Source organism: Pantherophis guttatus, chromosome 1, assembly GCF_059756535.1.
Source record: "Pantherophis guttatus breed Tessera chromosome 1, ASM5975653v1, whole genome shotgun sequence".
Taxonomy (NCBI): Eukaryota; Metazoa; Chordata; class Lepidosauria; order Squamata; family Colubridae; genus Pantherophis; species Pantherophis guttatus.
Genome location: NC_142063.1, coordinates 164,677,160 through 164,704,520, shown reverse-complemented (window position 1 = coordinate 164,704,520; position 27,361 = coordinate 164,677,160). Strand labels below are relative to the sequence as shown.

General features: G+C 38.6%; 1 long non-coding RNA gene across 1 annotated transcript; it reads left to right on the top strand.

Annotated features, from left to right (window-relative positions):
- Nucleotides 1–1,023: 1,023 nt before the first annotated feature.
- On the top strand, nucleotides 1,024–24,690 carry LOC117674960 (uncharacterized). The gene is made up of 3 exons (XR_004594065.3): nucleotides 1,024–1,090; nucleotides 7,482–7,554; nucleotides 24,613–24,690. It is a non-coding gene; the product is annotated as an uncharacterized LOC117674960 (long non-coding RNA).
- Nucleotides 24,691–27,361: the final 2,671 nt, after the last annotated feature.

Below are 27,361 nucleotides of genomic sequence, written 5' to 3'. Positions count from 1 at the left end.
TTGCAAACTGACATTTGGTTTGGGGTGAAGGATCACATGAGAAAGATGAGCTAGTTATAGTTTTCAAGCCTGTGAAACACCAAGACCAGGGGTGGGCTGCTGGGGGTTCAGGAGGACCTCTAGCTAAGATTCTGTGAAGTTCGGAAAACCCCCAAATCCCACTCCTGGCTGGCTCGGGGAGGGTGAAAACGGGCCTAACATTTCCAGCCTCCAGAGGGCCTCCAGAGCCTGGAAGGCCATTTTCACCCTCCCGGAGGCTCAAGAAAAGCCTCCAGAGCCCGGGGAGGGCAAAAACACCCCCCCTCCCATGGTAGAGGAGGCCAACTAGCCATGACCACCATGACCACCCAGCAACTGGGCAACCACTTGCTACAATTTTGGAAACCCAACCCTGACCAAAACTAATTCCTTGTGGCCTGATTTCAAATGGCACCTTCGGTTCAATTCTGTATCAGCAGCATCCTGGAATGTCAGAAGTATTTGGGGTGGGGCAGGGATATCAGGAAGGGAAACATAGGGAAGTCCCAAAAGAAGAGGTAATATAGCATTGCCCATTTTAAGGCAGAGGTACCTTCACAAGAGATCAAAAAAGTCAAAATGATGGTTGTAGTCATGGCATTGATCTAGATACAAAAGAGGAGGCTTCAGTTGTACAGTTCTGACTACCCTCTTCACTCTTTTGATGGCTATAAAGATCTCTACTCTAGCCCATCCCTTATTTCAGCTTTACCCACCCTGATATGCAGCACAGGACCTGACCCTTCATCTAAATCTGGATTTAAATTTTTAAAAAGGCCACTCCTGGGCTCAGGTTATATTCTGTGTACCAAAGCCTACCTTCATAAGAAGTCCATCTGAATCAAGGTGAATATGCGTTCGCCACTAATTACTTTACTTTGTGTCATCCCATTTTTTAGTTCAATCCCCATAAGACCTAACGACAGTTCCAACAACAAGACTCCAATGCAATGAAATTCAACAATGACATCAGCCCATATAAAGTTGTTCTTCGCAACTGACTGGTGGATGTGTCCCTTCGTTGTTGCCGTTCCCGTTGGTTTTATATCAAGGTGTCAATTGCTATGTGCAGGTCAGTGTTTATTCCCCATCTGTTGTAGTTATCTCATCCAATGCGCTGAACCCTGTGCTGTCCCTTATCTTATTAAATGTGGTATAAACACCTTTGATGAAATGAAACGGAGAGCTGCTGCAGAGAAGTGAGTGCCTCTTTTTCCCTACAGGAGCTGTCTACATTCAGAAGATCTGATTTGCTGCCCTTCAGTGACAGATGCTAAAGTAGTTTGTATAACTCCCAGTCTGGAAGAGTCATTGAACCCTCCAATATAATCAGAGACTGATTAATTGACCCAGACAGAAAACCGTTGAAACTGTTGCTTGTTCAAAAAAAGTTCTGGCTATTGCATCTCCCTCACAGGATTGAGGAAGAGAAGACCAAGCTCAAGCATACACAGCAATCCAACCCGGCTACATGAATGGGGAAAGCCAGGCACAGTGAAGCAGCTAATTCAAGTAGCACAGGAGTCCCCAATCCCTGGGCCGTGGCCCACTACCAGGCCTTGAGCCCTTCAGAACTGGGCTGCAGAAGTGGCAGGCAATCATGCATGCTCACATCCCCAGTTGCACAAGCGGCGGACAAGCACCCGTGTGCTCCATTTATGTGAGCAGTGGGCATGCATGCACTTATCCGCCACAGGAAACCATTCACAGGAAACCATCCACAAAGCTGGAAAGGTTGGGGAACTCTGAAGTAGTAGGTGCTTGTGAAAACATAGTAGTCTGGCTTAATCCTGGAGAACAGAATGCTATTCAATTTAAGTACTTTAATGCATGGAGCTGGTGAGCTCAAGGATGAATTTTTGATGAATCCAAATTCTTCAGAGTTTTGTTTTGTTTTGTTTTTTGTCTCTCCTTAGCTTACTTTGTAGAACACAAGAGTGGCAAGCAAAGAAATCAACAGTTAACAACCAACATCTCCAGGTTAGATAGGGGAACACTTTTGTCTGAGGGTTCCTTGGTACTCACTGAGTTTGGCTGTTTTCTTGCAGACATTTCATTACCAAAATAGGTAACATCTAGTCCCTACTAGCACTGATGATGTTACCTAGTTACCAAGAAAACAACTAAGCTCAGAGAGCACCAAGGACCCCTCATTTCAACTCAGTACTACAAATATTCTCTTTTATTGGTATTCTTGTCTGAAACCATGGGAAACTACTGCTAGTCGTTGTAACCTAATCTTCCCAAACCCTGATCCATTCCTTATTTGCAGGCTTCAACTCCCAGAGTATTCAGCAATGTATGCTGGCTGGGGAATTCCAGGAGATGAAGTCCACATATTGGGAGATACACAGACCAAAGAAAGCTAACACAGACAAAATTGAGTAGCTTGATCAGTGCTCAAGCTTAGCAGTTATAGCTATCCAGTTTGTGCCCAGATGTCAATCCAATGTCAATCATTGGGGGCCAGTCAGATGAGATCTTCACTCATGATTCTGGCATTCTCAGACCATCATCATTCATTCGCAAAGGCGTTCTTTTCTGTAACTGAAATGTATGAAGTGAAAAAAGGACATATTTAAGAAGTATGTCTTAACTATTTTAAATCCATGAGATAAGATGCTGCTCCTCATGGGTGCAGGAAAGGGGAGGGGACAGATTTCTTCCAAGTTGAAACAAGCTCTGGTGTGTAATTCAAGGTCAGTGTGGGTGAAAATTTTCAAATCTCCCAGTGACGAGAGCTTCTTTCCATTCATTCAGTTGCAGAGTTTTATGGGCATCTTGCATTTAGGCCATTGCCTTGCTATAATAAAGAAGGGAGCTGATTTGCTGGATTTTCAGCTTCCAGCCTAGCCAACATGAACATGATAGTCTGTCAGATTGTTTAGAAATTTGAGAGTTCAATCTGAATAGATCTAGTGGGCTTTCGCCATACTTTATATGATTACCTGTCGGACAAAAAGTAATGCAATCACAGAATCACAGTATCTGGTGGTGATGATGAAGTGACACAGAACATATCATTTCATTTAGAATATGTGTGTGTGTGTGTGTGTGTGAATTCAACATATGTAATTTCCAAGGAAGTAGTTCTGTCATGGAGACAGATTAAGTGCAGAAAAGAATATTGGCAAGAAAATGACAACAAACTTGTCAAAAATATAATGTGTTGGGTGTCTTGTTCTGGGTTACTCTACAGTGGTTTTGAAGCAAGTAAAAGGACCCTCAAAAGTGCCAAAATTATCAATGTTACATTTCTAAGACAGACTATCTCCAGAAGCTGACAGAAAACTATACAAAAGAATGATCAGAAATAGTGCATACTGAGGTTTATTTGTTTGTTCAGTTAGTTATTTGGTCAGTTGGTTGGTTGAGGTTGTTTGCCTGCCTGCTTGTCTGAACAAAATAACAGAGATGGAAGAGACCTTGGAGATTTTTTTAGTCCAACCCCCTTTTCAAGCTGGAGACCCTATACTTTTTCAGACAAATGGTTGCCCAATCTCTTCTTTAAAACCTCCAATTATGTGGCACCTACAGCTTGTGGGAACAAGCCGTTCCACTGATTAATTGCTACAACTGTCAGGAAATTTCTCCTTATTTCTAAGTTCTCTCCTTGATTAGTTTCCATCCATTATTTCCTGTTCTACCTTCAGCTGCTTTGGATAATGGGTTGACACCCCCTTCTTTGTATCAACCCCTTAGATATTAGAACACTGCTATCATGTCACCCCAGTCCTTTTCATTAAACTAGACATATCCAATTCCTGCAACAATACTTTGTATGTTTTAGTTGCCTAATCTTTGCAAATTTCTAAGCAATATTTGTTGCTCTTCTCTGCACTCTTTCTAGAGCTTCAACATCTTTTTTATATCATGGCAACCAAAACTGGATGCAATGTTCCAAGTGCAGTCTTACCAAGGCATTATAAAAAGGTACTAGCACTTCACATTATCTTGATTCTCTCCCTCTGTTAATACAGCCTAGCACTGGGTTGGCTTTTTTTGGCAGCTGCAGCACATTGCTGAGTCATATTTAAGTGATTGTCCACTAGAACTCCAAGATCCCTCTCACAGTTATTACTATTGATCCAGGTACCACCTTTTCTTGTCTAGATGTAGAACCTTACTTTTTTCTCCATTAAATTTCATTTTATTACATAGTTCCCAGCATACAAGTCTCTTGGGATCCTTCTGTATCTTGAGCTCATTTTATAGAGTGTTGGCTATTCCCACTAGCTTGGTGTCATCTTAAATCTGATTAGTTCCTCCTGTTTCAATATTGTTTGAATATTTTGTTTAGTAGACTGTGAGAATGCCACAGATATATAATACAGCTTCATTCCAACAAAGAATGTAACAAAATATTCCGTGCTATTTTGTTTAGTAACCTAGTAAGTAAACAATGGCCTGTATGAGTTCTCTATTCTATGGATTTACCATTGGCTTGAAAATTGAATTTAGAGTTTAATAATGGTTCATAATCAAACTTGAGTGAGATACCAAGTGTGCTGTAGTAGGGTTCAGTTTTGAGACCATTACTGTTCAAGATTTTTATTAATGACTTTGATTAAGCTGATTAGATTTGTATGCGGTACAATATTAGATTTCCTTAATGTACAAAACAGCATGGGATCACTAGAAGATAAGAATAAATTTTAAAATCTTAGTATTACAGTTTACAGAAGCTGAAAATGAAATTTAACAACCAAATATCAAATTCCTTGCTACAAGGGGAAAAAACCCTCCCAAATCATAGGATGGGGAATGAGTGCCTTTGAAAATAATTTCAGAATTGTCATTGATCATAGTGTAAATATAGGTCAGCAGTATGATATGACTGCTAAAAGGTCAAATGTATTTCTGAGCTGCACAGAAGCACCCATTGGTTAGCTTTGTAAGTGCTTCTGACATGAATACAGACAGACAGAAATGTAGTTTCCAAATCATGGGAAATAATAATTTTGTTATACTTTCTGCTGGACATGTTCCATATGAAGCACCATGTCCTTCATGGTCCGTTTCTTATTTTCCAAAAAGACAGATCCGAAGAGGTGCAGAAAAGTAGAAATGCAATCTTATGAGGAAAAACTGAGAAAATTGGATCTGTTTAATCTCAAGGAAAGATGAGTGATAGGTATATGGTAGCACTTTCAAGAACCTGAATGATTGTCACATACTGTAGAAAAAAGGCAATAGTAAACACATGCTTTGTTTTTAATTCAATTTTTTTGGGATTGATTTATTTTCAATAGCCTAAACTCAACGTAACTTGACTGTTTAACTTTCTTATTTGGGCTGCGGGATGGAGAGAGAGACACCTTAGAACACATCTCTTGCTTTGAAGACCAGGGCCATAAGAATAATTGGGAGACAGTCCATTCTGACAGCAACTAGCTAGACAACATGCAGAAAGCATGAGAAAGGAATATCTTCAAATAGAAAATAACAAAAAACTAAACTTTTTTTGATCTTTTAAGATGATCCACCTAGGATAGTGTTCGAAACGGGAGTGCGTGTGCACTGGGGGGGAGCACCGGAAATCAGAAGAGCAGCTCCCCAGCATGCATGCACGGTAGCGCCGGAAACTGGAAGAGCTGTTTCCTGGCATGCATACACATGCCAGGAAGCTGAGCTTCTGGTTTCCGGATGTGCATGAGTGCCGGTCACCTGGTCTTCCAGTTTCTGGCACGCATGCGCACAAAGACCAGCTGGCCGGCAGGCATGTGCACACCAGAACCCGAAAGAGCAATGGGCGACAGCTGGCGTGCCCAGAGAGATGGCTGCTACTTCCAACATGCGTGTCATAGGTTCGGCATCACAGACCTAGGATATCCATCCAACACATTACAGGTCAGGATTTTTAATTTTTCTCATCAATATTCTTAAATGGAAGCATTTTGGAGTGAGTTAATATTTTGGTATAGATGCTGGAGAAGCCAACCAACCAGCTGACCAAACCAGGAGCAACATGACTAAGCCAACTACTTATAATAACTTTTGTATAAATAAATAGAACGCAATGATTATAACATTACAGATTTGCCTCTAGCAAACTATCTAAATTCATTCTGAAAAGCTCTAATCAGAGCACAAAGCATACCTGCACCTATACCAAGAACTAAGTCAGCAAAAATTAAAGAGGGGAATAATACAGGACTCTTGAAGAGGAGAGAATTCCAAAACTACCAAGCAATTCCAGGTAGAGTCTTCAATTTGGCCCTGTTGAAATTCATACTGATAACTTATCAAAACATAAGATCATGTCTAGAATGCAGCCCACTAAAACAGGTTAACAAGTACATGGGTATGGTAGTATGATTTAGGTTTATTGAACTATGAGAAATTTTTATTTGTTTGGCATTTGTTTGCAAGCTTTTAAATCTTTTACTCTTTTTTGTTTATATTGCTGGTATATACTTATAATGGATATGTTTATTGATTTTATTATGTTGATCTACAGCTATAATAAATTTAAACCAACAAACTGTTTAACAAAATAACTCAAACCATTGTAAAATGCACTCTGCAATTTAATAACCAACAAAGCCCTAGAGTATGAACAGAGTACAAGTATACATCCTAAGTTCAACAAACAATGTCATATTTCTAATTTTGCATTCACACAGTCTCAATCATAGCAGCTTTCTCCAAGCAAAGTATTTTTAAAAAAACTCTGAACTCCCGCCTGACAATCGCTAAGGGATAGTTGAATTTGGATTCTGGCACCAAGGAGGGTTTAGACTTGATAGCCTAAAGAACCCCATTCATTTCTAAAATTCCATGATTATTTAGTTTAACCAGTGGTGGGATTCAGGGATTCAGCCAGTTCTGTCCAGTTTGGGCGAACCAGTAGCAGCGACTGTGGTAGGCTCTGCCCACCCGCCCAGATGTAATGCCGTCCTATTTCACCATGTTTTGGAGGCCGCATGCATGCACAGAAGGCATGTGCGCGAGCAAGGAGTATGCGCAGAAGGCCGAAGGTGTAGAAGGTGGCACATGCACTCTCATTTGTGAACTAGTAGGGAACGTAAGTGAATTCCACCTCTGAATTTAATTGACATTAAACCTCAAACATTTAAAAATTTCAACTGGGGAGGTCCAGGAAGAAAGCCTTCTCTGCCATTATCTCTGGTAATCTACTCCCCTTTGGAACATACTCCTGTCAGAGGTGAGGTGAGACCACATTCTCCTGACCTTCCAAATATATCTAAAGATCTCATTCTGCCATCTTTCTTGGAGCTCACAGAGGACCATGCAGCCATGGAGCTGGTTAGCACCCTGAAGCCCCTTCCCTGCCTTTTTAATTCTGAATTTTAAGTATTTTATTCTTTTTTAAATTGTTTTCAGTATAATATCTATATATAGCTTTTATGTTTTTATGTGTATTTGTATATCACCCCGAGGGAGATGGACAATCTCTAAATATCATAAACTAACTAAATACATTCTTTCATATTTTTCAGATTGCTGAACGGAGGAGGAGGAGAAGGAGTTCAGGCATCAGGTTTTAATGATAGAAAATAGTCTTCATTCAAGGTTATTATATTTTATTTTATTAAGTTTTTTTTTTTTATTTTACCCTGAATTTCTCATAGTGGCCTATCAGGTTCTCATGGAACCAGTGGTGAAATCCAAGATTTTTTACTACTGGTTATGTGGGTGTGGCTTGGTGGGCGTGGTGTGGCTTGGTGGGTGTGGCTTGGTGGGCATGGCAGGGGAAGGATACTGCAAAATCTCCATTCCCTCCCCACTCCTGGGGGAAGGATATTGCAAAATTTCCATTCCCACCCCACTCGGGGGCCAGCCAGAGGTGGTATTTGCCAGTTCTCCGAACTACTCAAAATTTCCGCTACTGGTTCTCCAAACTGCTCAAAATTTCTGCTACCAGTTCTACAGAACCTATCAATACCTGCTGGATTTCACCCCTGCATAGAACCCCACACAATATATATAGTGCAGAAAAGGAGACAGCATTAAGAAGAAAGCTATTTATAAACTTTTATCAAATGAAAATAAATAGATTTTAAAAGGTACAATAGGGATCTTTTCCAAAATGGATATCTAGATTTCTTCTGCTTTGCATGGTTTCAAACTATGAATCAGTCCCAAAACTAAAAATTAAAAAAATATTACAAAATTATGCTAGTGCCTGCTTCATCTTTCATAGATTTTGGTTTTAGTCCAAGATAGAAAGACACTCTTCATCCACAATAATATACTAAAGGTAAATAGTGTGTTTCTCATATCCTAGAGGATATACCTCCCAAAGTATGCCTTCGTTAGAAACTCTAAACACAGTTAGCTAATAGCTTAGCTAAAACAAAATGACATTTTGAAGGGTTTTTTAAAAACTAATGCAAATGTTATGTTAGTTGAGGCTCTAAAAGAGAAATGGATTTAGACAACAAAAAAATATCACAGGATGATGTGTGAAACCCAAATCCAAAATTTAACATGTTTCTTTCTCCAGGAGGAGGAAGCGGCAACAGAATTTAAATCAAGTGTGAGAATGTTGTTTCTAACTGTGAAATTATCAGGACGCTCTAAGCATTCATATAATAGAATTGCCTCTGTGATCTGGGCTTCATTACCATTCCATCCTGTTGGTTCATTCATGGGAAATGTGAAGAATGAGGTCCCTTCAGAGCAGGCCACCCCTTGGATCATGAGATTAATGATCCGTTATGTAGATCACACTGTTAACAAACAAGGAGAAGCCACATAAATCAGCTCCTGGCTACTCTTTAAAAATGTCCCAGTTCAGAAGGAATTAAAAAGTCTCTATCCTGTGAACACAACTGTGATTCACTGTCACAGTGAAAGAAATCCTATAGGCAAGAATGTGAGTAGAATCAGCAAGTCTTGTAGACTCTTTTAATCACTTTTAAAAAAATATATAAAATGTAATTACTCATGTACTTTACAAGGATTTCTATGTGTCCCTTCCATAAGAAATATCAGATATATAGTTAATTGAATCGCATATGCTTTCCATGCTTACATAATATAGCCTATCATGATACTGTACATAGTATATGCGCCTGTATTTTAGCAAAGATCAAAGATATCATACATTTTATCTGCCTGTGACAGATACAGGGCAACCATAGTCATAAAGCAGAGCTAGTTTGAAATTTTCATTCAATCTCAATACTATCATTGCGAATGTCTATGGAGATTCTCAGACATCCAGGTCATGGTTGTCCCAAAGGTGCTTTTTCAAGAGGCAACTGGATTTTCTTTGTTTTTTCTTGAAGATGTTTTTCTTCTCAGACATTTTTCTTCTGAACTGAAGAAGCTTTTGAGATGAGAAGAAAAATGTCTTCAAGGAAAAACAAAGAAAGTCCAGTTGTCTCTTGAAAAAAAGCACCTTTGGGACTATCATTGCCATTTAGAAGAATGAGGTCGTATTCCTCACATAAAAGCCAATCTTTGTTTACAGATTCTACTGCCTTTTGTTATTTGTTCCTGTCATTTAGCAGCTTCAAAACACCATGTGGTATGTCAGAAATATCAAAGATTTTATTTCTTTTCTTGTTGCTTGCTTCCCATTCTTCAAGATTTCAATCAAGATGATCATCTTTTCTAGCACCAGGAAGGGAAGGGAAAGCATGCATCATTGTGGAATCTTAACTATCACTAATGGATCTGAGTGCTGATAATTATGTTACCAACAGCAGTTAGAACTTTGATTTAAGGCACCAAGAATCCCCAGCAAATAAATGCAAGTACAGTAAACTCACTTATTTTTGGGATTACATTTATCTAGCAAATAGACTTTCTCTAGTCATCAGTTCTATTTATCATTTTGATGGAAACAATGAAGCAATCATTGAATAAACAGAGAGCTGACCAGTTTAACCCTGCCATATTTTGTAAAATTTCCTGAATAACCCAAGCATGCTGCATTTGGTATAAATATTGTGCCCCAGAGAAGAGAGTGATCTTGGAGGGAACATTTATCATCAAGAAAATAGCAACTACCATTTTAACACATTTACTACATGCAGAAGGATCTGAAATAATTCTTAATGATGTAGTGAACCTAGCAAGTTCACTAACATCAAAGCCCCCAATCTCAGTCCGGGGAGTTCATTAAAAGGGAGCTCAAAAGGTTCCTATATCTTCACCCCCAGGCCACAAACTTAATACAAGTCTGGGAAATTATTATTCATCATTTTTCTGCCTTCAGGTATTCACCAAGAACTAGTCCCTTACCCAGATTTGTTGCTGTGATTGTTCCCATGACTGAGCCCAAATCAGCCAATGAACCTCTGTGGTTGATGATGGTTTTCAACCTAGGCCTCTCCTTCCATACCAGAGGTGGGTTTCAGCAGGTTCTGACCAGTTCTGGAGAACCGGTAGTGGTTTTGAGTATTTCAGAAAACCGGTAGTAAAAATTCTGACTGGCCCCACCCCTATCTATTCTATGCCTCCCAAATCCCAGCTGATTGGGAGGAAATGGGGATTTTGCAGTAACCTTCCCCTGCCACGCCCACAAAGCCACACCCACAAAGCCATGCCACGTCCACAGAACCAGTAGTAAAAAAATTTGAAAGCCACCACTGTTCTACACTTACTTCAACACTAGCCTCACTGGCTCTCCTTTTACTGGCATTTTTAACCATTAACCACCAGGATGCCTTGAAACGTGTGAGTTTTCAGGGCTCAATTTGGTGAGGATGCAGCAAATGCAGCAAATGGAGAAACTATATCTTGCTTTTTCTCAAACCATTCCTTGGTTTGAGTTTAAGCTGACTAAGTACTCACTTTTTGGTGACCAGCCACAAATGTCTTTTAAAAAACAAAAGATCCAGAACCAAATATGATACCTTTCCTAGTTCAAATGTTGCCATTTGAAAACACCATTTTTTTTTAATATGCAGTGGATGTACCACCTTGACATCAGCACCACACCTCCATAAAAATGAGGGCTCCTGGCTATTTTGGAAAGTTAAGATTAACTTTGCTTCAGTGAAAACAGTTTTGTGGCATTTCCCCTAGAGCTGCAGAATGAGAAACTTTCATTAGTGGGAACTCCTTCTTCATCCTTCCTCTAAAATATTCTCTCTTGTCAGAAACCAAGGCATTCTCCCAAAAAAAGTTGGGGAAGCCAAGATGCCCCAATGTCTTGCTTTCTGGTGACAGGGAGAAATTCAGACCATCTCCCATGCTTCCCTAAGTGGAGTGTCTTGCCACTCCCATCCTTCAACAGTGGCTAAGTACATAGTTTCTCCTCTCCAAATCAAAACCCAACATGGCAAAATTAAGAGTATGGATGGGAGTGGAATAGCTACCTCTGTTGTTGATGTTTTCCATTGATTCCATCTTGGATGAAGCAAGGAGAGCAACAATGTGGAATGTTGCAAACCTAATAACATTTGGAGCGGGGGAGTCTGTATCCTGTAAGGATAAAAAACAATCTCACTTTTTTTTTGAAAACTTAGTATAGTAGATGCTATTGATTCCTAAGCAGGTATTTTTCTTTTCTATTAATGGATCTTTCTTGTTCATCATATGGCTCAGGCTTTCTCCTCTATTGTCTGTGGGTTTACAAATTGTCATTAGTACCTATTGATTTCAACTCTTCTTCTTTAGATTTCATTCATTGATAGCTCTCTGGCTGACAGTGTCTTTGAAACAATTATTCCATTATAATCAAATAAAAGAAAAATCTAATAGAAACTGAATTAGTGCAAATTGTGAGGAATGCAAATTCCTCTTCCTAGTGGGGAATTAGAACTAAGTGATGCCCACACAAGAATTTTTCTTGGTTACAATTTGACACAATTACAACAGACAAAGAAGTTGGATGATTTGGTCTGAGCCAGAATGGGACAACTCACTGTGGCCAACTCATCATGGCCAATTCTAACTTGCCATGGCCAACTTGCCATGGCCAATTCACTGCAGGAAAACTCACCACAGCCAACTTGCCACAGGACACCTCACTGCAGAACAGTGAGCAAATACAAAAGTTAAATTAATGTCAATGGAACCACGTCCAATAATAATAAAATAAAGTAAATCCAGAAATACAAGAGTTACAATAATTTTGATGAAAATGTGGTCACCAATAATAGCAATAGCACTTAGACTTATATACTGCTTCACAGTGCTTTCCAGTCCGCTCTAAATGGTTTACAGAGTCAGTATATTGCCCCCAACCATCTGGATCCTCATTTTACCAACCTCGGAAGGATGGAAGACTGAGTCAATTTTGAGCCAATGAGATTCGAACTGCCATACTGCTGGCAGCCGACAGTCAGCAGAATTAGCCTGCAGTATACTACATTCTATTGCCTGCACCACCACAACTCTTAATAAAGGTAACGGAATGAAACAATTAATACAGCACTGAATTGTCCTGCATCAAGTTGACTGTGGCGAGTTAGCCATGGTGAGTTGGCCATGGCAAGTTGTCCTAGACCAGGGGTGTCAAACTCACATTGTCACAGTGGTGTCACATGATGTATCAGGATTTTTTTCCCATTTGCTAAACCGGGTATCGGTGTGGCCATGCATGATGCATCTGGCCACAGGCCACAAGTTTGACCCAGTCTGAGCTAATGGTAGAAGAAGTTGCATAATTATATAGCACTTCCCAAAGTCACCCTTGACCAAGATTCTGGTGTTCTGATTCCTCTTTCTTTGGCTACCATGCCCCAAACACCAACTGTTTTGTGAAGCTTTTGACAAAACCCTATAGTTCCCAGAATAAATAGATATACATGCATGCATAGGAAACTAGGATATTCCCAGATAGATAGCAGAACATTTTTCCATCTTGCCAATTATACAATATAATATATTGTATAAATGACCAGTAGTGGCTTTTTAAGTTCTAGAAGTTTCAACATACAAATCATTTCTTCAGCTGCAAAGCTGCTTTCTTTTCATATTTTTCTCTACTTTACCTTGTACTAGGTCTGCTTTATTCAGATCAAATGAGTGTTAATCCATTGGTTGCAACAGGAAGTTACAATAATTGTAATAATAACAGGTATAATACATATGGTTTCCTAAATTATTTTATTTTTTTGAGGCCTGGATCTCCTCCAAAAATCACATGTGAGTTCCTTCCACTTCCATTTATTTTCAATACTGATGTAAAGTTCAAAAGTTATCTTCTTTAGGAAATGGAAATAAAGCTTAAATGTCTAGAGATGCAACATATGATTACAATCAATGATTGAGGGAAATGAGATAATGGAGTTGTGTAGATCCTACATTTGCCCTTATTTATTTATTATTATTTATTTATTAATTTTATTTCTATACCGCCCTTCTCCCGAAGGACTCAGGGCGGTGTACAGCCTAATTAAAAACACAAAGGCAGACAAAATTTAAAAATAAATAAAATTATTAAATAATAGGCCCAATTTATAAAACCCCAAATTTAAAATCCCATTTAAAACCAATTAAAATCTTTACATTGATAGCCCAGCCTGGCGGAACAACATGGTTTTGAGGGCACAGCAAAATACAAGGAGATCAGAGATTTTATGAATTTCTGGGGGCAGTTCATTCCAAAGGGCAGGGGCTCCCACAGAGAAGGCCCTCCCCCTGGGTGTCATCAGCCGACATAATTTGGCTGATGGCACCCTGAGGAGACCCTCTCTGTGGGAGCGAACTGGCCGGTGGGAGGCTACTGGTGGCAGAAGACAGTCTTGAAGGTATCCAGGTCCAATGCCATGGAGCGCTTTAAAGGTGGTAACCAACACCTTGAATCGCACCCGGAAGACCACTGGGAACCAGTGCAGCTCACTCAGGAGGGGTGTCACGTGGGCACAACGAGTTGCGCCCATAACCACCCGCGCGGCCGCATTCTGGACCAGTTGGAGCCTCCGGGTGCTTTTCAAGGGGAGCCCCATGTAGAGAGCATTGCAGTAGTCCACTCAGGAGGTGACAAGGGCGTGAGTGACTGTGCGCAAGGTGTCGCGGTCCAGAAAGGGCCGCAACTGGCGGATCAGGCGGACCTGATAAAAAGCCCCCTGGCCACGGCCGTCATATGTTCTTCTAAAGATAGCCGTGCATCCAGGAGGACACCCAGATTGCGGGCTCTCTCTGTGGGGGGTAAAGACTCACCCCCAATAGTCAGCGATGGCACCAGCTGACTATATCGCGGAAATCCACAAGAAGTTCTTACTTTAGAACAGATTTCTGGAGAACATTGCAAATGTCTATTATTTCTATCTTTGTAGCTTTCTCTACCATGCATAATGAGAACAGATTATGTTAAAATTTAGAGTTAATATTTGCCAACTTAAAACATCACAGTCCTTTTCAGATTTTTTTTTTATTAAAAGTTTTTAAAAGATTATAAAAACTAACACAAACTAATAGACAATAAAAAGAACTAAGATAATCAAAAAGAGATAAAAGAAAAAGAAAACCAAAATGCAGAAAGAAAAGGTACCATGAAATAGAAAGCAGCTTCCAATAAATATGATTATAAAGCAAACATAATTATATAGATATATCTTACTCTATGGTCACAAAAAAGCTTGGATTTTTTTTTTCCTATTATCTAATTCATTCCTAATCATCAAAACCACAAGTCACAACTATATATTTTTTTGTTTCATGCAAAAAGTATATAAGGGGTTTTTAATCAGACATAAATATAGATATTGTCTTTTGTCTAATCAAGGAAATCAATTTAGTCATCTTTGTAAATTCCATCATCTTCACCAACCACTCTATTGGGGAATGTTAAACTTTTCTAGTTTCAGCATATAATTTTCTCACTGCAGTTGTCATATATAAAAAAAAAGTTTCATGATTTTTTATGAATTGTCTGTTCATTATTCCCAAAAGAAGAATCTCTGGTTTTAATTGTACCTTAGCCTTTAGTATCTTCTGAATTAGTGTATTTATTTGTATCCATTTTATTTGCCTTTTTACATATTCACTACACATAATAAAATGTCCCTTGATTTTGTTCAGATTTTCAGCATAAATTTGAACTACCTTTATATATTCTAGACAATTTCTCTAGTGACAATTACCAATACTTGATTTTATAAAATGTTTCTTTAAGGCTACAACATAATATAAATATTAATCCTTTCAACCTTATATTTCCCCATTGATCAATTTGTACTTTGTAGCCAAACTTTTTGGTCCATTTTATCACGTATTCTTACATTTGTTCTTCTTCAGTCTCATATGTCAGCAAAAGTTTATACATTTTAGCAATAACATTATCATTAGTATGTAATTCTGTTTAAAAATCAATCATGCATTGTTCAAAATCTTTTATTCACTTTAAACCATTCTGATAATTGTACATTAAAAAACCATTGACAAGTATATCCTTCTATTGTCAAATTTTCTCTTGATTTGATTTTATAATGCTCTTGAGAAAAGTCTAATACATCTAAAAAGTTAACCATTTATGGTTATTTATTCTTTCTCATCTTTAAAATACTTCTTGTGTTGAGATCCAGAAAAGTGTTTTAGACACAACCTAAATTTATACTGATTCCATATTCTAACTTTGTCATAACTAGATATCCCTGCCACCTAAATCTTAGATCATGCCTTTTTATTTCCAATAGCCTTCTGTTTCTTAGCAATATCCACTCTTTCTTCCAAGCTAAACATTGGGCAGCAATTTCAAATTTAGTAGACCCAATCTTCTTCTTTTCTTCTGAATAAAACATTTGTCTTAATCACAGAAATTTTTCCCCAACAGTGACAATTTATCCCATTTTAGCATAACTTTTTAACTTCATTTCATGTATTAACAAAGTTACTTTGAAACAACATGATACCCAAGAATTTTACTTTCTTCTCAATCTTAAATTTTTTTATTCATCAGTTCTGTTTATCTTGTATATTCATGTATTTTGTTGACATCTTTGTCTTCTCTTTGTTGATCTTGTAATAAATTGTTATTTAGATCTGTTGTTGTATCTAGTGGTATTTTAGTGGAAATCTGGTAATCTAGTTCCTTATCTAGCTAATGCTTCAAATTCTTTTAATTTATTCAATAAAAATTCAATTCCCTTTAAAGGTTCTTCCAAAATGAACACCATATTTCTGCAAAGATTCCTAATTTATATAACTCTTTTTCAATTGTTACACCCTAAAACATCACATTCCAAAACAAGATTTGTAGGTGGTTGTGCCCCAATCAGATGGCCTGCTCAAAAATTTACTTTACCTCTAAATAATATATTTGAATTAAACCATAAAACAGGAAGGCTTATTTTGTGTTATAACAATGGAAATACCTCTTTGATCTGTTACCTTTATATTGTTTTTTATAAATTATAATTTGCAGTGTGCTTTATTTTATCTTGCCTTATGAACATCAATTATGTCACTGCCTAATATATAATGAAAATTAATTCATGATTAACTAGGGAAATCCAGAAAAAGTCTAGAGTAACATAATTGCCCAGAAATAATTCTTTATTGATTTCTGCTTTTATTTAAATATGTAAAGGATTGGCTTTAAATCATTAATAGACTCATAAAACTGCTGGTTTACAGACTAATCTGCATTATCACAATCTACTACATCTCATAAAGTTCAGAGAAACTTATATTTCTTTTGGAAAAAACCCTATCATTATAACTGTTGCCAATTCCAAATTAGTTCTTACTGCATTGCAGAAATCAATGATGACTAGACATTTCTTCCATCATAAGATGTCTCCCATTGGGTTGGATGGCAAGTCTGGACTACTTTATCTGAAGGAAAGAAGCAAATTACATGTATATGTCACATTAGGTACTATTTTTTTCCTTGGGATTAAATTAGACTTGGTTTTTACTGAATTGTTTTCACCCAGTTAAATGTGCTGAAGTTTGCTATCTTGAACCCCATCCCACTGACTTCTGAAAATGATAATACTAGCTAAGTGTATTTTGGACTATACTCTGATTTTCTTCCCTGGCACAGGAGTCCAGTACATGACAACCTTCATATTAATTGTTCAAGCCAAGCAATTAATTTATTTATATCTTTCTACACCCAAGATATAAAGTGAAATTGATTTTCATCTTCCGGCCAAGACTTGCAAGATGGGTAGGGCCAACAGAGCTGGGGGGCTGACAGCATGATTGGGGTAAAAGTGAACCAACTGCACTGGAAGTGGTCTAAGGCTGAATGACCTTCATTGACTTGCACGTATGGATTATCAACCATCATCGCTAAAGTAACAGACCATGAACAGTGTTCAATTCTTTGGAGGTTAAATAGTACAGATAATCATGATTATTCTGGGTATCAGGGTCAAAAGAACTGCTCATTGCTTTTCTGCTCTGTTTGAAGAATCTTTTAAAGTACTAAGTGATACATCATTACTGTCAGAATGTTATATAGGAATTAAATGAAGCAAGCTCTTCAGGAGACATCTGGCAGCTCACTATCTTCCACGGCTCTATCCCTTTCATTTATCTTACGTACATTCTTATAGGCAGACACGAAACTTACTTGAGGCATCTTTGATTGGGTGTAGTTGGCTCAGTCCTTGATTCTGATTAAGTTGTTTGACCCAAGGTCAAACCAATAGAGAAGGAAGATCCTGACAGGGACCTGACTCCAAAACTTCTGCTTGTCTTATGATAACTCAGACACTCAGAACAAATGTGAAGGGTTTAATATGAACTAAAGGAAAGGTTTAACATAGGAGATTTGTGGGGAAGGGGAATCAGTGAAACCTATCCCTGTCCTTCTTTAGGGTAGGATGTTCTGTGAGTTGAATTCTGTTCAACAAAGGGTCTCCTCAAGAAGAGAGAACTCAGGATTTCAGTCAAGGTTTTGACCCATATTCAGCAACATGTCAAAAGAATACTTTATGGGAGTTACTGTTTAAAATGATTCCAGAATCATTTTATGATTTAATAGGACAGTACATGATATATGTCACTGAAGTACATGTCACGAAGCAATAGGCATGAGCTTAAATAGACTCCAGAGGATGGTAGAGGACAGGAAGGCCTGGAGGAATGTTGTCCATGGGGTTGTGATGGATCAGACATGACTTCACAACTAACAACAACAACATGATATATTTTATGGAATTCCTGGTATACTGATGACTTTTTGATGTAGGGCTGCTCTAAGGAAGACCATGTTGGGCATTTGTAGGAATGGACTAAAATAGCTGACCTATTTGGAAGACAAAAATCAGAATATGGGGTATACATTGATCCCAAAAAATGTAGACAATATCATATGCCACCTTTTGAACACCGCTAAGATATTCAAAGATTTGAGGGATTGGTCCTTCTGTGGGCAGGTACACTACAGGCTACCTGATCATTGTAGTTCTCAAGGGTTGAAAATAAGCAGAAGATAAAAAAATGCTTACAAAGAACTGGCTTTCCCAAGTCTATATTATTGTGAAGAGAAAGCCAATCTGGTGCAGGGATTAAAGTGTCAAGCTAGAAGTGTCAATCCTTTGAGTTTCAGTCCTACCTAGAAAAATATAAGTGCTAGGTTTAGTAATTTCTATAAAGGTGGGTTATTCCTATTAATATCAGTTCTGCAACCTCTCAGACATACTAGTCTAGGAATAACAAAGAACCTAAGTGGATTGATAAAGACACCCTAGAAGCTTGGTACAAAGTGGGTATTGATTTGTTTACTCTGGCAGGCAAGGATTACTACTTAATAATGGTAATAATGGTAATGAGATTATACTTCTCATTACCCTGAAATTGGTTTCTTAGAGGACATAACCATTGTACAGATTATCTGCCACATGAATGATCTTTTCTCTTGACATGAGATTTCCTGTATTGTCTTATCTAGTAATGGCCCTCAATTCCCTGGCCATGACTTTTGCTCTGGTGTATCTTTATTACAATCACTGACCAGCATTTTATACAATAAGCTCAAGTTACAGTACATAAATGTACTAGATGACTGAGAGAAATAAATGAATCACACTCAAATATAGAATACACTATAAATATGAGTAGAACACTAAAACAATTAAATGTTTAAGACTAATTTACTAAATTGTAAAACTACTTTGTGAATGGAATTCTAAATTACTAAACTGCTAAGTGAAGCTGTCTATCTTGATGTCCATCCATCCATTTTGTGGGTAAGTAACCAGGGACATAAAAATGTAAAACAGCACATATACTTTAGCTCTTCTGAATTACAAATCTACTCCTTTGGCTTACACTTTGTCTCCAGGTTAAATTTTATTTGGCAGAAAATATCAAATTCACTTTCTACAGCTATGTACTCTTCTGATCTAAGCAGCTACTTGAGCAAACTCAAACTTTATTTTATAGTGTACTATACTTTCTGTTATAGCTTCACTGCCCTTGAGCCTTGATGCTTTTGTCCATGCTATGTTCACATAGTATTTAAGACAACATCCCCATCAGATGAGCTGGTGACAGATCATTTGAACAAGCGTAACTGATACTGATTGCACCTTGTTCCTGCACGGGGCACAAAGGGAAAGAGAAAAAGAAACGATGCTAATATCAAATTCAGAAAGTACTGTGGTGGAGATCAGGGGAGAATTACAAAGCAATCTCAAGGCTAATGAGGAACACTAACAAACAATCTCAGATAATGCTAATGTGTAATTAAAAAAGAGCCTTAACAATTTAACTAGAATGTGCATAACTCTAGATGACTCATTAAACAATGCTGATGATCTGGGTGTAATCTGGAGATACAGCTATTAAAAAAAAAAAAAAACAGGAGGGCATAGAAATAGCTCTATTGCTTGAAAAAATATTCAGTGATCACATGATAAAACAATTGTCCAAGCCTGGCTTGCAGAACAGTCATTAGGATCATTATATATGTATGTTTGTTTTGTTGATTTAGTAGTTATATCAACAATAATAAGATTATTTGTTAGCCTCAGCCTTTCTGTTCTACCTACAAAAACACACTGTGATGATCAACTCATAACAGCTAGAGTCCTGCTTAGCTTCAAAATGTATGTGAAGAAACAGACTTCACAGCACAGAGATAACACAATTATATTAGTCTGTTACTTATATTGGAGCCATGATGTCTTTGCATTAAAGTTTACAGCAGTTTAGGGCTATTTGTTCAATCTGGGTTCAATTAAACAAGAATTCCACCATCAAATCCACTTAGAATTGGAGATCGGGCCCATCCCTTGACATTACGAAAGCATTGATCAAAACAGGATATACTGAGGCCATGGTTTCTCACTACAAATATATTCATACAATTTTTTTAAAAAATGACAACATGAAAGTTTCAGAACTGGTTGTATCTCAATCCAAAGACAATAGTACCAGACATAACTCCACTGCAATCTGTACTTTTAGAAGCTCCGCAAATACTGCATGTACACAAGATTGAACAAGTCCCAATGGAAAATCATTATTCCAGTTTCTTTGGTTAATGCAAAAGAAAAGAGAAAGTGCGGCAAGTATCATACAACTTTTGAGGGTAATATCAAACTCAATAATAATTCTTAAGGGGAAATACATCATGCGATTATTGGCCATGAACTCTTAAAAATGTTTTAATTAAAATGCCACTTAGGGGATGCCAGCTGGTGAATATTGTTTTGCTGATGTATGGCATCTTTTCTGACACCCACAGCATGGATCCTTCTTGCCAAACTCTGTACCAAGCTCCCACAATGTCAATACCTCAAGTGTTGACGGATCACAACGTGGAGTTCTCCTTTCTTAGTAGCTTAATCAAGGCTGTGTAACACTACTGTTTTTGATCGGAAATGTTTTTCCCACACTGGGATAATTGGGTTAAAAGACAAATGGGATATATTCTATATGGAATCCATATTTGCTCTTTCGGAACGTCATGTACTTCTTTGCAGAAAGAGCTTATACAAGGCAATGGTCCAACAAGATGTTAGTAATCAGTGTTGAAGTCACCATAATAGTCTCCCAAAATCCAATACTCTAGATCCGTGATGGTGAACCTATGGCACGTGTGCCACAGGTGGCACACAGAGGCCTCTCTGCAGGCACGCCAGTCGTCATCCCAGCTCAGCTCCACTGCACATGTACGCAGGTCTCCCACCAGCCAGCTGGTCTTTGGGTCTCTGTCACACATGCACGGGGCGCAGGGTGCAGGTAGGAGACATGCATGTGTATGTTCGGGGGCAGGGCACATGCATGGGGAGTGCTCACACTGCATTTTGGGAGTTTGTGTGCGTGCACACCCCTGCACCCTGTTTTAGGCCTGGAAGTCCTCCTGCACCAACCTGGAAGCATGTGCAGGGGGCTTGGGCGCATGCAGAGGGGACATGCGCACATGCACAAGGTGGGGTGCATGCATGGGGGACGCTTGCATTGCATTTTGAGGGTTTGGGCACGCATGCATGCATTTGGGCACTCAGCACCAAAACCATCACTGCTCTAGATATTTCGTGGCATTAAGTTACAATGTACATGAATGTGTTTTGCCCGTAGCAATTGGAAAGCAGAGCAAAGGTAGTGCAGGTAATCCTTGATTTATGACCATTACTTGACTGACCGGTCATGCTGGCCACATGACTGCAGAAATGTCTTTGGACAGCGCTGGCTCAATGGCCTTGAAACAAAGATGAGCACTGCCTCCTATAGCCGGCAATGACTTGCAGAGTAAAATCCACAGGAATTCCTTTATCTTTTACTTTATCTTTCCTAAAGCACACTCTTCCTTCACTTTAGTCGCTTCTTGGTACTGCCCTACCAATTCCAAGGTTAGTTCATTTTGCAGCCTTTCTCTGGCTGGTTATTTCAATGGGTACAAGGGCACACTTTTAAAACAAAAAAACCTGGTGTGCCTCAATAGCAATAGCACTTAGACTTATATACTGCTTCATAGTGCTTTACAGCCCACTCTAAGTGGTTTACAGAGTCACCATATTGCCCCCCAATAATCTGGATCCTCATTTTACCGACCTCGAAAGGATGGAAGGCTGAGTCAACCTTGAGCCTCATGAGATTCGAACTGCCAAATTGTAGGCAGCCGGCAGAAATCGCCTGCAGTACTGCATTCTAACCATTGCGCCACCACAGCTCTCAAATGCCAATACCTCTTATGAGAGAAAATATCTACTATCTTAATAGGTGATATCCTATAGGACAGTGATGGTTAAGCTTTTTGGTGCTGAGTGCCCAAAGCGGGAGCGTGTGCACATGAATGCATGCACGTGTGCCAGAACCCCCAAAATGCGAGCGCCCCCCCCCCGTGCATGCACCTTTCACCCCGTTTTGGCTTCCAGGTTGGTGCAGGAGGCTTTCCAGGCCCAAAACAGGGTGCAGGCTCCCCTCCTGTGCCCTGTTTTGGCCTGGAAAGCCTCCTACACCAACCTGGAAGCCAAAATAGGGTGCATGAGGCCCCCCCATGCCCCATTTTGGGCCTGGAAAGCCTCCTGCACCAATCTGCACCCCCCCATGCATGTGCCCCACCCACCCACCCTCACATGCATGTGTGTCCCCCCCATGCATGCGCCCCACCCCCGTGCATGTGCGGCAGAGACCTGAAGACCAGCTGGCCAGGGGGAGGCGCACACGCATGCGCGGTGGAGCTGGGCTGGGCAGAGAGGGCTCTGCGTGCCCTCTGTGGCATGCATGCCATGGGTTCGCCATCATTTGGCATCACGGGGCCAAAATTATTTAATTTGATTTTATTCTATTTTTAAATTTTGTATGTATGTGTTTTTATTGTTTGGCTGTGCACCGCCCTGAGTCCTTCGGAAGTAGGGCGGTATAGAAATCTAATAAAATAAAATAAAATAAATAAATAAATAAATAAATGGCTATAGGAACATATCTGCTTGATATGGTTTTATCCAGCCTTCTTGTTCCAAAAGCTGGAGTATTTTAATATGATTATTCCATAACAGTAGGAAAGGAGGTTTTGTTTGCCAGTCTCAACTTGGGCAGTCACTGAATGCAAACTATGAGCATCCAAATATGACCCTCACCCCTATTCTTTCATCCTAGTCAGCAACAAAACATAACCAGGCTTTATTTTCTGGTCAGCAATACATTAAACAACAGCTGGGATGCCCAAATTTTTCACCAACCAATAAACTGAGTGGAACTGAAAGAAATCCCATCCAAATTAAAATTTTAAGGAATAAGTGGGAAAATGCAACACCAGTAAGTCAGGACACCCTTCTTGGCTCCAAAGCCTCTATCCAACTTATTTTGCCATATCCTGCTCAATTGCACTCATCCTGTTCTTAAAAGAAAATGGTTCACTTTGGATGATCAAATTCATGTGTTAAGTACAAGTAAGTTCATGTTTCTGCTCCAAAAGGAAAGAGAACAGAATGTTCCTACCTTAACATAGGCACACTAATGTGATTAAATTATTTTTCCTAACAAATCATCACTTTTTATACTCCTTGTGAAATACCCACAACAGAGAAGTGGTTGGGAAGATGAGAGAATTTTGCCAGAGATGCAAAATGGATGTGTTTAATTAGAATGAAGACACTAACTATATTCGTCAGTGACTGGAAACCCTTTATGAACTTTCTTTTACTGAAAATGGGAAAAACTTGAATTTGTGATTTCTGGGTTTGATAATTAGAAAGGGTAGCATATGGAGAGAAGGGAGACATGACATAACCTCAGAGAGAAAGGACAAAATATAAATGCATTTATAACTGCTGTGAAGATTGGATGCTACGTCTTTATTTTGTTTTTCCTTTCTTAACTTTTTTGTCTCTTTCCTTTCTTTCCTATTTTTTTACTGTACTTTGTTTTTTTAAAATTTTTTACTTTGTAAAACGTCTTCGATAAAAATTAAATTTAAAACAACTAAAACAAATCACCGCTGGTCCACATCTTATGTACCTGGGGCAGGCAAAAAAAAAAAAAAAACATTAATCAGAGATACCACAATTCAAGTAACAGGAACAGGGAAGGGTTATTCTGTTTTTCTGTATTTATTTATTTATTGATGAGGTTTCTAAATTGTACCCTCTGCTGATCAAATGTCCAACTTTTTGTGCAGAAGATACAATTAAAATGACCAATAAGACCAATGAAGCAAACTGCCCCCCTTTATTCAAAGAGGGAGGGACAATAATATTTTTGCTATGCATGATTGTTTTTATCATGACATATTTCAATGGAAAAAAATGATTGGAATGCCATGTATTAAACAGACTATTTCCATTGTACATATGAACCTCAAAGCCAGGAATATATTTAAATTTCTCAAAGCCTATTTTATGTATTTGTATATTTTAAAATGAGGAAAATTCACATGCATTTATATATTTTTCTTAATTACCTACATTTTTACAAGTTTGTCCAAGGAATACCTTTGTGCACAGGAATTTATTAAATTACATTTATTTTATTTTTTTCATGAATACGCATGTTTTGCATGCATTTGCTATATGTGTGTGTGTGTGTGTATATATATATATATATACACAGAAAATTTATATTAAAATTTTGTTGAGACTTGCATTAAAAACAGTCATAAACGTATGCTATTCTGCTTGTACTAACTCAAGAACTGCAGAGCTTCTTATTGCAAAGTCACCTGAACATGTTTTCCCTTCCCTTAATATGAAGGTACTATTCAAAAGAAGCAGGATCTAGATGAGCATTGAACAATGAATGTATTTCTTTTTATATAATCTCCAGGATGGCATGGTGGTTCAGCAGTTAAGATGCTAGGCTTGTCATCTAGAAGACCGTCAGCCCAGGTTCAAGACCCAAGCATCATGCAATAGGGTGAGCTCCTGCCCTGCACCTAGCAAGTTCAAAAACATGCGGATGCGAATAGATAAATAGATACGACTTTGGTGGGAAGGTAACACCGCTCCATGACATCATGCTGGCCACATGACCACGGACATGTCTTCGGATAGCGCTGGCTCAGTAGCCTTGAAATGGAGATGAGCACTGCCCCCTATAGTCGGCAATGACTGGCGGAATAAAATCCATAGGGATTACTTTACCTTTACCTTTTATATAATCTGCATCATTTTCAAGTAGATTTGAAGCTTTTGTTCTCTATATGTTTTCATGCAGTTTCACCGAGTTTCTTCCTGTGTTGTGCTTTTTAGAGAGACAACCACTCCAAGCCACTGATGCCAAATTGGCACAATTTTTTTTTATTTATTTATTTTTGGTTTTCAGCTATTCTTAATTAAACTGGCTACTGCTTCTTTTTTATTACCTTTTACGGGCCTGCCATTAGCCAACAGATGGGGTCTGCAACAACTTTCACCTTTTTACAAGCTCTTAACTGTTTTGCCAATAGAAATAAATGAATCTGTCGCCAGGTTTGGGCAGCATGGCTAAATGGGAATAGAATAGCCAACAGTCACAGGAAGGCATAGATCTTTCTGAGAACTCTAAGCCCGCTGAGAAATAAAGGCCAATGGATTTAATCAAACTTGATTGCAGTTAGCTATTTCATTGCTAAATACAGTGGATGGAGTATCAGATTTGGGGGAGAAATACATATTCTATTTCTCAGATCAGTCCAAGAGCTTCCTGCATGTTATTCAGAGTAAATAATTCAAACGTATCTAAAGGACTGAAGACATCTGACTTCATGAACGAAGCCAGGCCTGATCTTCTGCCCCATATCCTCAGCCTCCACTGAATGGGCCACTGTCTATGGAAATTCTCAGTCAGCCAGGTCATGATTGCCCCAAAGGTGCTTTTTCAAACGGCAACAGGACTTTCTTTGTTTTCCTTGAAGATGTTTCACTTCTTACCCAAGAAGCTTCTTCAGTTCGCCACTGTTTTTCTGTGAATATTTTTATTAATTTGGACAAGCTGCTTAAAAGGCATAACTCTCTTCGGTTCCTATTCAGTTTCATCTCTCCATCATGCAGTGTGAAAAGTTTGGGATGAAACATCCATATCCCTTCAGCAAATGAGGAGCTTAATGAAGTAAATACTCCTGCACAGAAGAAGGTATCAGATATAAGCAAATACATAACAGGTGGCAGCTTGTATGTTAGCACATAACATAACATTTTTTGTACTTAGAACAAAAAAAAATGACCAAAAATGATCAAGACCTTGTTCAGATATTCTTGAATAAATCAATTAGTGGAAATCTAACTTCTATCATTTTTCATCTTCTTCCATTTTATAGGAATGTAATTTCATTTTTCAAACTCTCAAAATACTGAAATTAGCATTTTTTAAAAAAACACTTCATGGGATATGACCTCAACCTTTTTTCTTTTTCCTTTTTTTTCCTTTTTGAATCAGACTTGACTCCTGGCAATTGCTAGGACAAGTCCCTGCAGTTTTTTTTTTTTTTTTTTTGAAGTGGTTTGTCATTGCCTCCTTCCTAAAACTGAGAAAGAGAGACTGGCCCAAGGTTACCCAGCTGGATTCAAACCAAAGGCAGGACTTTCACTCACTGCCTCTTTGTTTCTAGCCTGGTGCTTTAACCACTGCACCAAATTGGCTCTCACAACTAACTACTGTGAGTTAGTATAAGTTGCAATGTAGCGATGTTTTGCCCAGATTGGAAATTCATTTTGTCATCGGTCATGTGTCTTTTTTTTCATTAGGAAAACCTTTTTCAAAGAGTGTGTGGCTGTGCTTATTGTGGATTTTATTTTCTGCCATCTCAATATTGTTATCCTTGTTTTTCTTAACAAATTCTTTTTCTCACATGCAAATCATTGAATCAAATAATTGAGGTGGTTGTCTCTTTCCCAAAATAGAGAAAATAAAGTTTCTCTCTCTCCATCTCTCTCTTTCACTTGCTCTCTCTCTCTCTCTCTCTCTCCCTCTCCCCCTCTCCCTTTCTCTCTTTCTCCCTCCCGCTCTCCCTCCCTCCCCTCCATGGAACCACAGCTCTCACATTTTTATCACACATATGCAATGGTGGGATTCAGCCAGTTCACACCACTTCGGGAGAACCAGTTGTTAACTTTCTGAGCAGTTTGGTGAACTGGTTGTTGGAAGAAATCATTAGGGCAGAGAACCAGTTGTTAAATTATTTGAAACCCATCACTGCACATATGGAATCGATGGCCAAAGGAGAGGGGTGCCTCCATCGGGGGAATAAAGACACATTCCAGCATGGAATCCATTTGGGAGGAGAAACATCCAATATCTAACCCTTAAGACTATATTTATTGTTTCCCAAGGGAAGACAGTTAGATTCTTATAAACAGGTGTTCAACAATAAAGGATGAAGAATATACATGTCCCAGGATAATGATGCAAGATCCAATCTGGGTCGGTCACCGGGACCAGAAATTTAGTTTTCAGAGCTTTTGGATTCATCCTGGAGCCCATCCTCAGGAAATTTCTCCTGTCGTATAAATCTATAACTTCTTTTTATTTATATACAATATTTTTGTTTGGGAGTGGCACCTGCCCTTCCTTTTATAGAATAGCCACACAGTTCTCT